The following is a 16,995-nucleotide window of genomic DNA, read 5'->3' on the forward strand; positions in this document are numbered from 1 at the left end:
AGAGGGTGGTTTCACATATGCTATGTTTAAAAGCCATTATCCTGCATGTTAGATTGAAACAACAGATAAATATTTAGTACATGTAAATAAAGTATGCTAATCTGGATTGTCTGACCCAGACAAATTCACACAGAAAGCTTTTGTGTTTGTCAGGATAGAGAAACAGTCAGCAGGTCAGGTTTCAGACGGGAGGAGTGCTTTCTGCAGCCTATATGCAGGGAAGAAAATGTCACCACATAAACACAGGGTATCCTGAGTCCTTGATGATTCCGAATTTGTTTGCTACATTTCAGGAATGGATTTCCACAGATTTTAAAATGGAAATGGCATTAACACTAATGGCCAGCAATACTGAGAATGTACTACATACTAGCAATTCATGTTACACTTTATCTGTGGTATTTCAACAAAACTGAAATCCCTATTTAGCCTTCTTATCTCTGTATTGGTATATGGAAACTGGGGCTTCACAAGAGGATATGGCAGATCCCAATGATATTTGTTCTCCCTTTCTTATGATCAAACTGAATCAATTAACTTCTTGCTAAGAAGGCAATTTGCACACACAAAAATTACCACTTTTCTTGATGCCATTGTCTTTACAAGGATAAATGTCAGTGCCACCAAGTTCTACCAAATAAGATGCAGGTAAAAGTTCCAGGGATCTCAGTGAAAACTTTGAAAAGTAAAATAACACCAAACTGACTCCTAAAGATTTATTGTTACCCATAGATTAGTGCATCTCTCAGCTCTCACCTGAGAAATTTCTTCTCACAGCATATGGCTATTAACAGAGACCCTCAACTGCTCATGGTGCAGAGAATAACACACTGCAGGATGCCCACCCCCAGATGGGACTACTGGATCATGCCCTCTCCTCCCAAGGCTCAGAGACCATCAAGCAAGAGGACACAGGAAAACTAAGAACCAGAAGAGATAGACAAATAGAAAGAAACTGTGTTTGGACACCACAGGGCAGTTGTACATATGAACCCACAGCATTTTGACAGCGTGCATAAGATTTATGTAATCCCAAGACAAACAAAAACCCAGCGGGAGGGAGGGAGGTTGGCAAGAAGCCCCAATACTAGCTGAGGATTATTGAACGTTGATAGCTGCTGTGACAGGGAGAGTCAGTTTTCTTTAAGAGCATGGTGTCTGGTAGGTTGACCAGTGTCCAAGGGATGGACTTGGACCCAAGAACATTTGGGAAATACAATTTAAACTCAACATGCCTTTGAAAACAAAACAAAACAAAATAATAGAGGAAATGAAGCTGAGATGATGAGATACAGGTTGGAGAAGGAGTCAGTGGGCGTTTGAACAAAAATGTCCCCCATAGGCTCCAAGTATTTGACCATTTGGTTCCAAGTTGTGGTACTGGTTGGGGAAGGTCAAGAAATCTTTAGGAGTAGGTCCATGTTGAAGAAAGCATGTCACTGGGGTGTGCTTTGAGAGTTCTCGAGGCTTTCCAGATCCCCACTCTCTTTCTACTTTCTGTGCCTGCTTGAGGATGTGATCATTCGGGATCTGCTCTGGCATCCTCCTTCCACCATGCTGCCCCAGGCTTTATGGACCCTTACCCTTGGAACCGTAACCTCAAATAACTTCTTCCTTCTATTAGTGGCCTTGGTGATGATGTCTTATCACAGCAACAGAAAAGTAACTATAGTATCTAAATATAATCAAAACACATTGTATGAAATTCATTCTCAAAGAAACAAAATATTCGTTTAGTTCTGGGTGAAAGGATGCCATTTTAATCATAGCCCCTTCAAAAAAGGTGATCATCATATGATCATATGTGCAGGTTCCTAAAAACAATTGGATAGACCAAGACAAGCTTTCTGAATTAGAAGATCTTCTGCCATCAAGTCCAGAAGTTCCTAATATAATTGGAGAAATAGAAGTATATTGATAACATTGGAGGCTCTGGAGGTAGTCAGAGACATGAAGCCTGTAAGAATAGCTCTGGTGATGATAGCGACGGCCATCATGGGCCTGGAGAAGAGTGGCCATTGGTAAACTCTGCATACAAAATGCATCTACAGTGTGTAAATTTTAAACCAACCACAGAGCTTTACATCCTCACTTTGACTGTGGTACAGCAGAACAAAGCACTTGGAAAGAAATAAGACTCCCTTTCACACATGGGTTATAAGTTTCAGTGCCCGTATCTGCACTTAATTTTAGGAGTTTTGTATAGACTTCATATTTCATATTTTAAATTCAAATCTTACATTGTAAAGTTTGTACAATTTATTCGGAAGCTTTGTGTTTGGCTGCACCTGCATAAGCCGCTACAAATAGCATAAAGAATTCATAGCCTGTATCTATCATTTAGACGCATGGAAAAATAAGCTTTTCACACAAGGGTTTGGGGCTGACTAGGAACAGTGGAAAAAATTATAATTGCTATGGTTGTAAAAGTCTGGGGCTTAAAAAAACATTTTATAAAAGGATTCTGAATCTTGATAATAAAAAGCAGTTGGTGTATAAAATATTAAGCAACAAAGAGTAAAATAAAAAGGATGAGGTGCTTTAGACCTCTGGGATGATATAGCAGGTGAAAAAAATGCTGTATGGGAACTAAATAAACAAGAAGGTGCAGGTGAGCTAAGCGGAGACTGCACTGCAAGAAGAGCAATGAGAAGAAAGGACGGCATGGGCTAGAAAGACGGCTCAGCAGTTAACATCTTATACTGCTCTTGCAGAGGACCCCATTCTGGTTCCCAGCACTCACGTCAGGTGGCTCGCAACCACCTGTAACTCCAGCTCTAGAGTATCTGATATCTCTGGCCTCCATGGGCATCTGCACTCATGTAGAGAAATTCACACAATTTGAAATACACGTAATTTGAAATATTTTATTTAAAGACGGCTCAGCAGTTAACATCTTATACTGCTCTTGCAGAGGACCCCATTCTGGTTCCCAGCACTCACGTCAGGTGGCTCGCAACCACCTGTAACTCCAGCTCTAGAGTATCTGATATCTCTGGCCTCCATGGGCATCTGCACTCATGTAGAGAAATTCACACAATTTGAAATACACGTAATTTGAAATATTTTATTTACCCAGCTCAGGAGAGATCCACAGTTCTCACAAACATCAAACGCAAGGCAAGGGTATGGTGTGACTCACTTCTGTGAGGCATTAAGGGAATCTAGTGCATCATTTGTCGTATTTTGGAGGTTGTATCTTGAGAGGTGCCCTATTGTTGTGAGACAAAATTTCGCTGTGGACCTGAAAATAAGCCAGAGGGCCTGAGAGCATCCTGCTACAATGTGTGGGAGGGAGATGATCAGAAGCAGTCATAGAGAAAGGGACCATCTTACATAAACTCACTGAGCCACTTAGACAGCATTAACACCAAGCTTCCAGGCCCACTGTGGTGGTGGTGGCCCTTACCTTCTGTGGTAAGGAGTCAGTCCTGACACCAGTGAATGCTGCACAAGGTTAAAGATCTGTACACACGACCTGCACATTATTCATCTTCTGGAGCTGCCCCACTGCTACATATGCTTTAGTGCTGGATATGACTCAGAGCTCTGAATCTGTGTCTTCCAAATTGCTTGGTTTCCACAGAGTAGCGACCTGCACATTATTCATCTTCTGGAGCTGCCCCACTGCTACGTATGCTTTAGTGCTGGATAGGACTCAGAGCTCTGAATCTGTGTCTTCCAAATTGCTTGGTTTCCACAGAGTAGGTTACTGCAGAGTGGACTCTGAAAGCTTTGAGATCAGTTATGCATCCCAATATATGTTCAAATAACAGCTTAGAAATGCAAAACATAAGAATCAGTTATCAGAGAAATTTAACATACAGTTTCTGATAAAGAAGGGGATAGTAAAGTTTAAGGAATGAATTAAAAATTTCAATGGATAGCATCATCACCAGACTAGAGCAGGAAAATAGAAAAATAATAGGGATTGAAAACAAGATTGAGGAATTGTAGTATTCAGAAATCAATTCAAGAATTGAACAAGAAAATCATCAGTTATCAGAGAAATTTAACATACAGTTTCTGATAAAGAAGGGGATAGTAAAGTTTAAGGAATGAATTAAAAATTTCAATGGATAGCATCATCACCAGACTAGAGCAGGAAAATAGAAAAATAATAGGGATTGAAAACAAGATTGAGGAATTGTAGTATTCAGATAGAAATCAATTCAAGAATTGAACAAGAAAATCATCAGTTATCAGAGAAATTTAACATACAGTTTCTGATAAAGAAGGGGATAGTAAAGTTTAAGGAATGAATTAAAAATTTCAATGGATAGCATCATCACCAGACTAGAGCAGGAAAATAGAAAAATAATAGGGATTGAAAACAAGATTGAGGAATTGTAGTATTCAGATATCAATAAAAAATTAGAATCTCCATGACCACATTTAAGACCTCTCATACACAAGAGATCAAACATAGGAAGCTGGTGTGGATGGAGGAACTGAGATGTATAACCATTAGCATAAACTACTCGATGAGATTATAGTAGAAAATTCACAGATCTAGGGAAAGAAATGCACTTCCAAACACAGGAGGCATCTGGAAACCCAGTGGACATGATTAGAGAAATTCCAAAGTATAAAACTGATGGGTTGACAGAAATGTTAAGTTCATCACAAACTCAAACCTATCAGAATAACTGCAAACCCCTCAGCAGAAATCCTAGAGACCAGGACAACATGGCATGGTGTATTTCAAGTTCTAAAACAAAATAGCCATCAGCCAAGATTACTACACTCAGCAAAATCTCCTTCAAAATTGATGAAGCTATGTCTTCCATAATAAGCATAAAATATATTTTACTACCTAGCCAGCGTTCCTACACACTGAGGATGAAAAACGTATACACTAATATGAGAGCTCAAGAATAAAGCTAACCAGAAAAATGGATAAACAAGTATGAATTAGAAAATATCCAAAATCAGTTAGTAAACCAGCACCTTCTAAGATGAAAAAGAGAGAAAATGGTATGTAACTTTTGTGATTCTAAAAATAAAGAATTAACTCTCTAATTAAAAGACACAGGGCTGGAGAGATGGCTCAGCGGTTAAGAGCACTGACTGCTCTTGCAGAAGATCTGGGTTCAATTCCCAGCACCCACATGGCGGCTATGAACCATCCAACTCCAGTTCCAGGGGAACCTGAAGCCCTCTTCTGACCACCATGGCATTGCATGACACGAGTGCACTCACATACATGCAGGCAATACACTCGTACACATAAAATAAAAATAATAAATAAAATTAAAAAAAAAAGACACAGGCACTGAATGGATTTCAACTTTGGAAGAAAAGTTTCTTTACTCAGTGGGTCCAAGTTAATTCAGAGACTTATGACTGATCAGAGACAGAGTATAAATAACTGAGCATTCATCTGTTAATGGGTTGTCTGTATCAACTTTCCACCATCCATTGCTCAGCAAACTTCACTACAGTGGGGGTAGAAAGAATGTAAGAGCAGGCAGGTTGGGAGGCAAGCTGTGAAATGCTGTCCTCTGAGCAATACTACTGTACACATCAACTCCCAGCACATGAAATTACCTCCACAAAACGTAAAAGAACCAAGAAGTTCAAAATTCAAGCATGCATGGGGAAGAGGCTCCATGGGCCCCCACTGCTATTGGAGGTGATCTTGGCAGTTGATGGCTGCTGAGGGAGGGTCACTCACCTTTGGGGATGTGATACAAGGTTGCCTTTGCTCCATTGGATGTCCACACACCCATGTACCTGTCTTCATCACTAATCAAACTCCAAGAGTTATTAATAACAGCACCAACAATAAAAAAAAGTACATGGAGGTGGGAGAGAGACATGATGGGAGCACTAAGGAGCTACAAGGAGGTAATGGTGGATGGATATGATCAATATCTATTATAAAAACCTGCAGAATCTCCAAATAATTAAAAATACTATTTACACAAAGCAAGATCAAACTCTTCACTCTTTGAGAAACTCACCTCACTGGGAAAACACGCACAGTGAGAGCAAAGGATGGTAAATGCTATTCAGACAAATGTAAGCAGAGAGCAAGTGGAAACACTATATATCTGACAAAGGAGAATTTGAGCTAAAGTTACTCAGAAGGAATAAAGAAATTCATGATATATAAATGAGAACACTCTATAACTAGTATATAAGTAACGTAAATATTTGCATTGAGCATTATTCAAACAATCGCATAAAATAAGCACTACTGGATGTAAAGAGAAACAGGAGCTCAAACATTTCTAGTGGGTGACTAACATATACTGAGATCCAACTATCATCCACTCCTAGGTCACCCAGACAAAAAAGTGAACAAGCATGAGCGTTAAATGACACCACAGACCAAAGGTACACAACAGATATATCCTCAGAACAGACCATTTAAAGGATACAGAATATATATTCCTCTGAGCAGCCTGAGGAATGGACAAACAGTCTCCAAAATAAGTCAGATTTTGTGCCACAAGAAAAAAAATTTTAAAGAGAACAAAAGAACTAAAATAATTTCTTGAATCTTTTCATACTATAATAGAATGTCTTTAAGAGCCAATAGCGTGAGAAGCTACAGAAAATACATAAATATGTGACTGTTGAATATTGATAACTTTCTGAATGGTCAGTAGGTCAACAAAGAATTCAGTGGAGAAATTTACAAAATCATAAACTCATACAAAAATGGAAACAAACACAACCTACCTTGCAACACATCAAAGGGAATTTTAAGAGATAAGTATATAGATATTATTGCCTATTTTACATTATAGAGGTCAAAAATTTTAGCCAAAAAGAAGTCAAGGTCTTCAAAAAACAGGAATAAATCAAGTTCCAATGTAATAGATGGAAATAAATAATAGAAATCTAGACAAAAAGTAATAAAGAAACTTTCTCTGACACAGTGTGGCAGTCACCCACATGAACCCACAGTGCTCATGACAGCATGCATGCCACCTGTACAAGACCAAGCCAGACAAAAACCCAACATGAAGTGGGGAGGTAGAAAAGAAGTCCCAGCACTAGCTGAGGAACCATTGACAATTGATTGCTGCTTGGAAAGGAAGAATAAGTTTTCTTTAAGGGTGTGATGCCAGGTAGGCTGACCAGTCTCCAGTGAATGGACCCACATTCCAAAGAAACTGGGAAAACACATTAGACTCAATGGGCCTTTAAAAAGAAGAGAGGACATGTAGTGAGGGGGTAAAGGAAGTGGGGTAGATCTGAGAGAAGATTAGGGAAAGGGTCTGAATATGATCAACATCTCTCATGGTTAATGCAGCACTATCCACTGATGTCTAATTGTGGAATCAGCCTAGGGTGCCGATCAACACAGAAGGATGGATACAGAAATTGTGGTCTTCATAGTAAAACATTATTCAACTCTAAAGAATGAAATCATTCCATGAAAATGAATGAAAGCGAACATCTGTTAAACACAGTATGTCAGATTTAGTGAGGCAAATATCCCTTGTTTTTCTCATATGCAGACTCCAATTTTTTAAAGGCATGAAATTATAAGGGAGATATTTTTACAATTAGTACACACTGATGGAAAATAAACAGTGTTCTAGCGTAGTCCTCTCATTCCTCTGCCCTTCAGTCTCCACGAGCTGTTTTACTTGATTGTGTGTCTCTCTGAAATACGAATAAGGTGCATCAGGTCCCAAAACTACTATTTCATTGTGGGAATAACCGCAGGTTGATAATGACAGAGGTTCAACTGTAGATGTGTCGCTTTGGGCTGTGCATCTCACAGACACTTATTCTCTATATGTGACCAGTTGTAGAACTCTGAATTATCTGAATTAGTCTCCATATGTTGCAAAAAGAAGCTGTTTGATGAGTGGTGATTGGTATAAATTGTATGTAAAGATAAGGATCCATACTTAGTATACGATAAGAAATTGTACTTGTCAAAGGCCATGACGGAGGGTGTGTTTTCTCTAGGATCTATGACCTGCCCAGTCATGTATATTTGTCTGTGTTTACAGTGCCAAAAATGTCTTCTCTTCCATTGAGGGGACTTTAAGTCCAATTAGAAAGCTATTGATTACACCCTAGATAAAATTGCATGTACTGCTACAGTTTGTTGTACCAGGCATAGCTGTGGTTATTAGGCTTTAAAGACAGGGTTGCACTGTTGATTGATTTTTCTCCCTTAGTAACTTGTGTAATATTCTCCAGACCTATGAGAGCTAGTCTTGAGAGAGGAGGCTTCCAGGTCAGTTCCAGCTCCATTGCTCTAGGTCCTATGTTCGAAGTATGTATTGTCTTCAGCAGTAGGGTCTTACCTTCATCTTCTGGGAGGTAATCAAGGGCTGTAGCAATAGCTTATGTTATTTGACTCATTTATCTCCTTGACTGCTCTGACCAACAACTGGAAAGGAGCTTTCTCCCGACTGGAACTGTATTCCTTTTTATATAACCTTCAGGTACACACATGTACTCATGTTCAGATCTTGTACATGTATTTCTCAGTAGGCTTTTGAGCTAATTCCCTCTGGCTTTCACACCACCTAAGATTTATTTATCTCTCCTCTCCCTCTCCCTCCTCCCTTCTCAGTTTATGTGCCCTTATTTCCCCCATTTTCCCCTCTAATAATACCTGTCTCCTATTATTTACCCTCCCTTGAGCGCCTTCTTTCCCTTTACCCCCATGGTTTCTTGTATGTATTTCCCTCCTTCTTATGAAACTGAATATTCCTGTTTTTTCCATTTCCCCTTGGGTAACATTTGTTTCCTCCTTCTGGCTATTTGCCTCCTTTTACTCTATTTTCCTGGCTCACGCTGTTACAACTGGATATAGACACACATATAAGTATTTGGTTCTAAGATCCACAAATGAGAGATTACATATGTCACCTGTTTGTCTGAGTCTATCTTACTTCACTTAGTATAACACTTTCTAGCTCCATCAACTTACCTGTAAATTTCATGATTTAGTCTTTTTTTTACCACTGAGTAAAGAATTCCACTGTGTAAATGTAGCACATTTTCATTATCTATTATTTTCACTATCTATTTGTCAGCTGAGGGACATTTACATTGTTTCCATTTCTTAACTATTGTGAAACAATAAACATGGAAGCAACAAACAGGGATGTAGAGGTATCTCTACATTAGGATGAGCACTACAAGGACCTCATGGTTGGCTAGAGAAAGTTTCAAGATGGGGATGTAGGCTCTGAAGTTTAAGCGGGTACTAGTAGGGTAGACCCAAGAGAAGCAGTTCTCTTTATCAGGCAGCATGCATAACTGGAAAGTCATTTCTGGAGATTAGATGGCAGGCTGAGCTGCTTGGGAGGATCCTGAAGGGTGTATTTGAGAAGAATCTTTCTCTTGGTGGAACAGGCCACCTGGGCTGGGTTTTTGGTGAGGGTCCTCTGATAGAAGGAAACAGACTGGTGTGTGGTGCTGGGATGGGTCTTTTGAGGAATGGGAGTAGGGAGTGACACTGGCTGCCTGGCTGGAACCTGCCTGGAGAGCTTTCCCTGAGTTCAGCATAAGGTCTTACAGAAGATGGGTAAGGTTTGGGGCACCTAGGTAAGAAGAAGCAGTGGGGCTTAACTGGCAACAGGGTAGTCATGAGGTTCCTGGAAGGCAACTAGGAAGAGGAAGGTGAGGGGCCAAGTCAGCAGCACTGGTGGAGGGAGGTCCTGGGAGAGCTGGATAGGGAACTAGGTGGCTTAGAGAACGCATTCTTTTTTTTTTTGTTATTTTTTATCTGTTTCTTGTTTGCAATATACAGCACACATAGATAAAACTAACCTCTGAATACAGAGCTTCAAATATTAAACAGAGCGATTTACACCCTGCCTGGTGGTAGTAATCTTGAGTAACATCTAGCCCCCTCCTGAACTGCTCAAGGCAAACATTACATCGATTTTAAGTAATTCCCTTCTTTTATAGATTTACTGTTAATCTGTGTATCTGTAGGGAGTCTAATATCAATTTTGAAAACCTGAGTGGCAAGCCCAAAACTTGTAGGTAAAATTTCTGGATGGAGAGTTGATGGAGACCAGAAGCTCTTAGATGATTCAGTGACAAGATCACAAGAGTAAACGCTGGAAAACAGAGCCTGAGTATGGTAGGGCTGAGGGTAGAACATGTGTCAGACATATGGTAGATGTACCATCTAAGGAAGTCTGATGCTTTTGGACCTCTAGCTCACCATATCATAGTTGAGCACTCAGGAGTATTCGAAGCATACTTCTTTAAGGACCGCACACATGTAACATACACTCACACAAACACAAAAGATACGAATAAAGTAAATCTACCAAAGCATGATTTTGCATGACAGGTGCAGCATGATATCATGTAACTAGCTTCCCAGATTCTGTTTCAATGGAAGATTGAGCATGATCAACTCAAGATTACAAGAATGTTACTACCTAAAATGCCAATAAATATTTAGAAATTGTGCTTATTATTAGAAAGCTACAATGATATATTAATATCCAATGAGAAGAATTTACAGGGTGTAGTGACAGATGTGCCAACTATATCAAGGAAAATGATTTGACTATTTATTTCAAAATATGCAATTTATGGTTTGAAGCAAGCCTGAAACATTAGAGCATGTCAATAGAAAACGAGAGGAATCCTCTATGAAGGAGACATCCCCAGATCACCCTATGCATTTTATGCCATGAGCAGTGAAAGAAGGGAGCAAAAGAGCTGTGACCTATTTGGAAAGAACTTCTCAGTCTTGTAAACATGAACACGTTGATGGATTTTTAATGCATTTTTAAATGAACAGTAAAATTATTAAACACTTACCATATTACTGAAAACTGTACTATAACATCATACATATAGGGGAGCTGGTAAAATGCAGATCCAATTCATGTTCACAGTTTTAGTAGACTACCAAGAGTGCTTCACACATAAAATGACGCCAGGGAGAACCAGATGACTTAAGTAATGAGGTTTCCTAAGTACCTTCAAGTAGGCTAGCTCCTTTCTTACACTGGAGGTTAAATCAGAAGATTACTGTCCAGAGTTTACCATGGCACACACAAGGACGTTAGCATTATAATGGGACACTTTAGGTCTATTTTCTACAGGTCTTTGGTTGTAAACATAAGAAATGTTTTTAAGTAAAAATTTGTCAGAAGGATAGTGAGATGATTCACAGACTCAGAGGAAAGTTAGACCAGCTTCTGAAAGCTTTGACGACCTCTGCCGTGGAACCTCAGGAGCCATTGTTGCTGCGTCTTGCCTTACAGTAATTCTGCCTGTTACCATTGCCACTTTTACCATCTGAGACGTTTAATTCCAAAGAGGAAACTGCACTGACTAAGCGGCCTGGGTCAGGTCTATTTCTCTGCTTCAGGAATAATACATTCAGATTATATGGTGGTGACTTAGAATTGTGAGCTGTAGATTTATTGCAGTTTGTGTCCTGTGTGAACCAGCCTCTGTGATCCTTTGAGTTCCTTCAAGTTAATTTGGGCATCATATTTTATTCATCCTGGTACGTGACCTGATCCAAAATTTTCAATTTCCCTCAAAAACGGCATGTCAAGGGACAGGACAGATGAGTTAGCTGTTAAAAGCACTTGCTGCTCTTCAGCTCCTGAACCCAAATGGGGTGGCTTATGATTGCCTGTAACTCCAGCTTTAGGGGGTCCGATGCCCTTTTCTGGCCTCTACATGGACTGGCACACACAGGCACTTCCACATACAAGTAAAGAAACACATACATACATACACACACACACACACAAATTAAAAATAAAAATAAATCTTAAAAAGAACATACCAATATTTGGATTTAATAAGAAATTTCCATGCCTAATCTTGCTTGTAAATAGTTTTCAATGTGCTATATCATGTAAAACAGTTATTATTTTCATTGTTTAAGTAAGGAGAGTGAGCCTGTAATATATAACTCTTTCTGTTTCATAGTTACAATGTAGTAAAGAGGAGTTTAAATAAATTCTTCATTGTTGAGAAATTCTCTTGAGCATTACATTGCACCTGCTTCTATAAACATTTGCTAAGCAATCTCTTATTTTAAAAAGCAATGACTTGGTTTTCTTCTTTCAAAATCTAAACGTTGTTGGCTGGAAATGAACTAAAAGATACCCACCAGCACGTCTGACCAATCAAGTCATTACATCTTCTTCCTGGAGATGTGCCTCTGGCCGTGGATGAGCTGCCAAGGGTTTCTCCATCAGTCTGCCATGTCATAACTTGTCCGCCTACTAAGGATTCTGCTCTTACAATGATCCCTATCTCTTCTCCATTATCATTACCTTTAAGATTTTCACATTTCATCTTTACTGATTCTTTGAGAACTTATATAGTGTTTTTTGTTCCTATTCAGAACCCCTCTATCATCTTCTCTCAGGTCTACCCCTATCTCCTACCCTCCTCTCTGCCTGTCTCTTTTCATGTCCTCTGTTATTTTCTAAAGTATACTGAGTCTAATTTGTGTTCCCTGGATAGTATTTATTTATCTATATCTTATGTGTATGAATGTTTGGCCTGAATATATGTAAGTGTATCACATGTATGCATTGCCCATGGAGGACAGAAGAGGATGCCAGATCTCTTGGAAATAGAGTTACAGATGATTGTTAGCTGCCATGCAGATTCAAGGAACTCAACCTGGGTCCTGTGGGAGAGGAGCCAGTACTATTAACTCCTGAACCATCTCTCTGTCCCCTCCCCAGATAGTCTTGATATGCCTGTCCCCTGGAATGTTGTAAACCTAACCAATATCACACCCTTAATGGAAAGTGACTCTCTTCCAGCAACTATAATTGCCAATAGTTCCCCAGCTAGGGGTGGGGCTTTGTGTTCACCTCCCACATCCATGATGAGATTGTTGTCAGGACTGGACTTGTATGGTTTTTTTGCATGCTGTCACAGGCTCTGTGGGTCCATATGTTCAACTGCCCTCTTCTGTCTGGAAAATGTGATTTCCTTGAATTCATCTACTACCTCTGGATTTTATAATCATTTTTTCTATACTCTCTTCTGTAATTATCCCTGAGGCTTGAGAGAGGATGGTTTGGTAGGGATGTTCCATTGAGGACTGAGAGCTCTGCTGTCTCTAATTCTCTGCTCACTGATGAGATGTGAGTCTCTGTGTAAACTGTATCTGTTCTAAGGCACGTCTCTGGTGAGAGCTGAAAGTTTCACTAATTAATGGGTATAATGACAAGTTGTTTGGAATCAGTTTAATACTCTGTTTAGAAGAACGGTAGTGGGGGTTCTCTCTTATATCCTGTGACTTGTGTGGTCACAAGTTCTTCACCCTGATAACTCTGTCAGGTATGGGCTCTAGCTGGTGAAGTGGGCCTTAAATCTGTTCACAAAAAAGAGTTCATTCTTTACATTGGGCTTTTAAATTTTAGCCTGTGGTATACGGTAGGGGCATTATTTCTCATTACAGAGTGAGTCATTTAAACTCTTTTTATATTTGTATGTGTATATTATTTAAGAACCTTCGATAGTAACAGATTACCATATGACTGTTTTCAAAGAGCCTTTAGTGTTAGCTAACTCTCCCCATACTCCCTTCTCTACCCTGTACTCTCATTCCCCACCCCATTTGGTTTGCCTATTCCATTATTCATTTCTTCCACTTTATATCACTGCATTCTGTCTCCCTCCCATGAACCAGCCCCCATGGCCCCTCCTAGCTTTCTCATCACTATGGATTTTGCAAATGAAACATATATCTAAAGATCTAAATCTGGCAACTAGTGAGAGAGAACATTTAGTTTTGGATTTCTGGGACTGGCTTAAAAAATTCAGGATGACTTTTGCCAGTTCTATTCATTTACCTGAAAATTCATAAATTTTTCTGAAGAGCTGAATAATATTCCATTCTGTAATTATGTCTTCTTTCCATTATCCATTCATCAGTTAGATGTGTGGATTGTTTCCATGTTCTGACTGTTCTGAATCGAGTAGCAATGAACATGAATGAATAGGTATCTCTGTAGTAGGATACAGAGTCCTCTGGATATATGTCCAAGTGGCTGGATCATGTGGTAGATCTATTTCTAGCTTTTTGGAGACCCTCCACACTGATTTCCATACTGACTGTACCTGTTTCCACTTCCAACTATGGTGAACAAGTGTTCCCCTTTCTCCACATCTTCACTGCATTTATGATCTTTGGTACTTTGGGTTTTCTTCACCGACCATAATTACAACTTGCGTAATTCAACTTGCAAATCTGAATAAAGTATATCTTGACTCTCCTTCCCCTTCAAGCACAAATGTGTCTCTGATCCTCTCTACAGCAAAATTATTTTTTTATTTTTTTATTTTTTATTTTTATTTTTTGTGTATGTGTGTGTTGCCTGCCTGGAGTCAAGGACACCCATGCCATGCAATGCCTGCAGAGAACAAAAGAGACTGTCGGATCCCCTGGAGCTGGAGTTACAGACAATTGTTAGCTACCATGTGGGTGCTGGGATTCAAACATGCGTCTTCTGCATGAACAGTCAGTGTTCGTAACCACTGAGCCATCTCTCCAGCCCCAGCAAAATTCTTAGTAAGAGTGTTCTGAGCTTTGGGTCACACAGTGCCTTCTTAAATTATTTCATAAACCCTCTCAAATAAACCCTCCCTCAAGACCTCGTATAACTCTGACCTAAACAAAGTCACCTAAAACATCCTCTCTGGAGAGTCAACACAGTTTCAGCTCCTGGTTTCCAAACATCCTTCATCAGCTTTTCCTCCTCAACACACTGTATTCATGTAGATTCCTCTCTTTACTCTTCTTTGCCTCCCTCATCACAAGCTGCTGCTTGCAATTTCCACAGCCAAAGTTTTATCCTATGACAAACCTCCTACTGACGGAGTAACCAAAAACTCAGTCCTAGTACCTCTTTTACTCTTAGTACATATATCCCTGAAATGATTATTTTTAATATTTTCCAATATTTGTACTATATCATGCATCATTTTAATCCCCCTTCCCTCCTTCTCCAACACCTCTCATTTCCCCCATTCTCTTTCAATCTTGTAACCTCTATGTTAATTATTATTAATACATATTTATTTAATTACCTTTTTTTTTGGTCTTTTAGAGACAGGGTCTCCCTGTAGCCCCAGCTGTCCTGGATCTCACTATACAGACCAGGCTGGCCTTGAAATCACAGAGATCCACCTGCTTCTGTCTTCCAAGTGCTGGGATTAAAGGCATGTGCCACCACACCCAGCAATTATCATTATTTTATACACACACACACACACACACACACAGAGTTCATTTAGTGTTCCTCATATATACTTGTGTTAAGGACTGATTGCTAAGGATTGGATAACCTATCAGGGCTTATTCTGAAGAAAACTGATTTTCTCTCTCTCAGTAGCTGGTTGTCTGTAACTTTCTCATCTAGAGTTGGGGCCTTATAAAATTTCTCCCATCTACATTAGCATATCAACTGGTGTTGTCATTATGTAGGTCTGAGACAGAAGCTCTATTGTGGAGATTTCATGGGTGCAGCGTCCCTGTCATGTCTGGAAGATACTATCTAGCTGTAGGCATTCTGGTCCTCTGCTGTTACAATATTTCTGCCTTCTCTTCCTGAGTGAAGTTCCCTGACCTTTAGGTGTAGGGGTTCCATTGTAGATGTATCAGTCAGGGCTCTAGCATCAACTTTGCCCACACTCTGACATTCAACCCTCTACTTCTTATCTCCATTTGGGTGATTAACCAGATATGTTGTATCAACTGCTTCTATAAAATCCTTGGCAAAACAGAACACATGCTTTTGAACACATGGTTTTGCTGGGGTTAATTAAAAGTCAGTAGTCCAAATTATGTCCATTTCATAAAAGTCATTTTCTAAACTAATAATTGGCAAATGTGATTAATGGTAAAAATAGTATTAAAAATTATTAATTGCTCTCACCTCCTTCTGCGTCTCTGGGCCTGCAGGACCCACTGCAGGCTTCTCTCCTACCCGCAGGCCTCTGTCCAGGGTACGTCCATAGCACCCTCCAAGTCTTGACTCCACCAGCCTCATTCACCCTCCCATCTCCTCGGTTGTTCTCTCCTCCTAGTTTGGGTCCTGTCCCATTCCTTGCCTTGGGGCCCCAGACACCTGGGGAACCACTACTGCTTCCTGATCCTTTTCATCCAGACCAACATAGTGCCTTCTCTGGGCCACAGGAGCTCTGCTTCTGGGCCTGGCCCTGCCCTCACCTCCCTCTGCTTCCCTGGGCCTGCAGGACCTGCCACAGGTCTCTCTCCTACCCACAGGCCTCTCTCCGGAGTAAGTCCATTGTGCCCTCTGCGCCTTGACTCCCCAGCCTCATTCACCCTCCCCTCTCCTCGGTTGTTCTCTCCTCCTAGTTTGGGTCCTGTCCCATTCCTTGTCTTGGGGCCCCAGACACCTGGGGAACCAATACTGCTTTCTGATCTTTTTCATCCAGACCAAGGTAGTGCCTTCTCTGGAACCCAGGAGCACTGCTTCTAGGCTGGCCCCACCCTCACCTCTCTCTGCTTCCCTGGGTCTGCACCACCCACCAGCCTTTTTCAGGGACATGGGGGTTGACGTTTCTTCTTCCTGATCCTTTGCATCCAGACCAACCCAGCTCCTCAGTGCAGTCCCCAGGAGTCCTTGAGGCCTCTTCCTGCCCCATCTGCCTTTGTGTCATTGGGTGGCACAGCCACCAACTTCTCTAGACCAGCAACATTCCTAGGCCCAGCTCCCAGGCCAGTCCAACCCCCAAATTCCTGAGGCCAAAATCGTTCCTGGAGGAATCCAGACCTTAGGAGAAAGCCTGAAACATCTGACCCTCATCTGAATTGGGCCTCTGTGGGAACTCCTGAAGACAAAAGAAATCCCACCACTCCAATATAAAATCAAAAGAGAGAACTGGAAGCTTAATGAACCAGCTTTTCATGCCCAAAAAGTAAACCACAAAGACACATAAAGTTCACAAGAAGAAGCAGACTTAAACTTGAAGGCTTGAGTCTCACACAAGAATCAGAAACTACAAAAGAAATTCACATGTCAAAATCACAGA

This window comes from Nannospalax galili, unplaced genomic scaffold, assembly GCF_000622305.1.
Source record: "Nannospalax galili isolate Female #2095 unplaced genomic scaffold, S.galili_v1.0 scaffold95, whole genome shotgun sequence".
NCBI lineage: Eukaryota > Metazoa > Chordata > Mammalia > Rodentia > Spalacidae > Nannospalax > Nannospalax galili.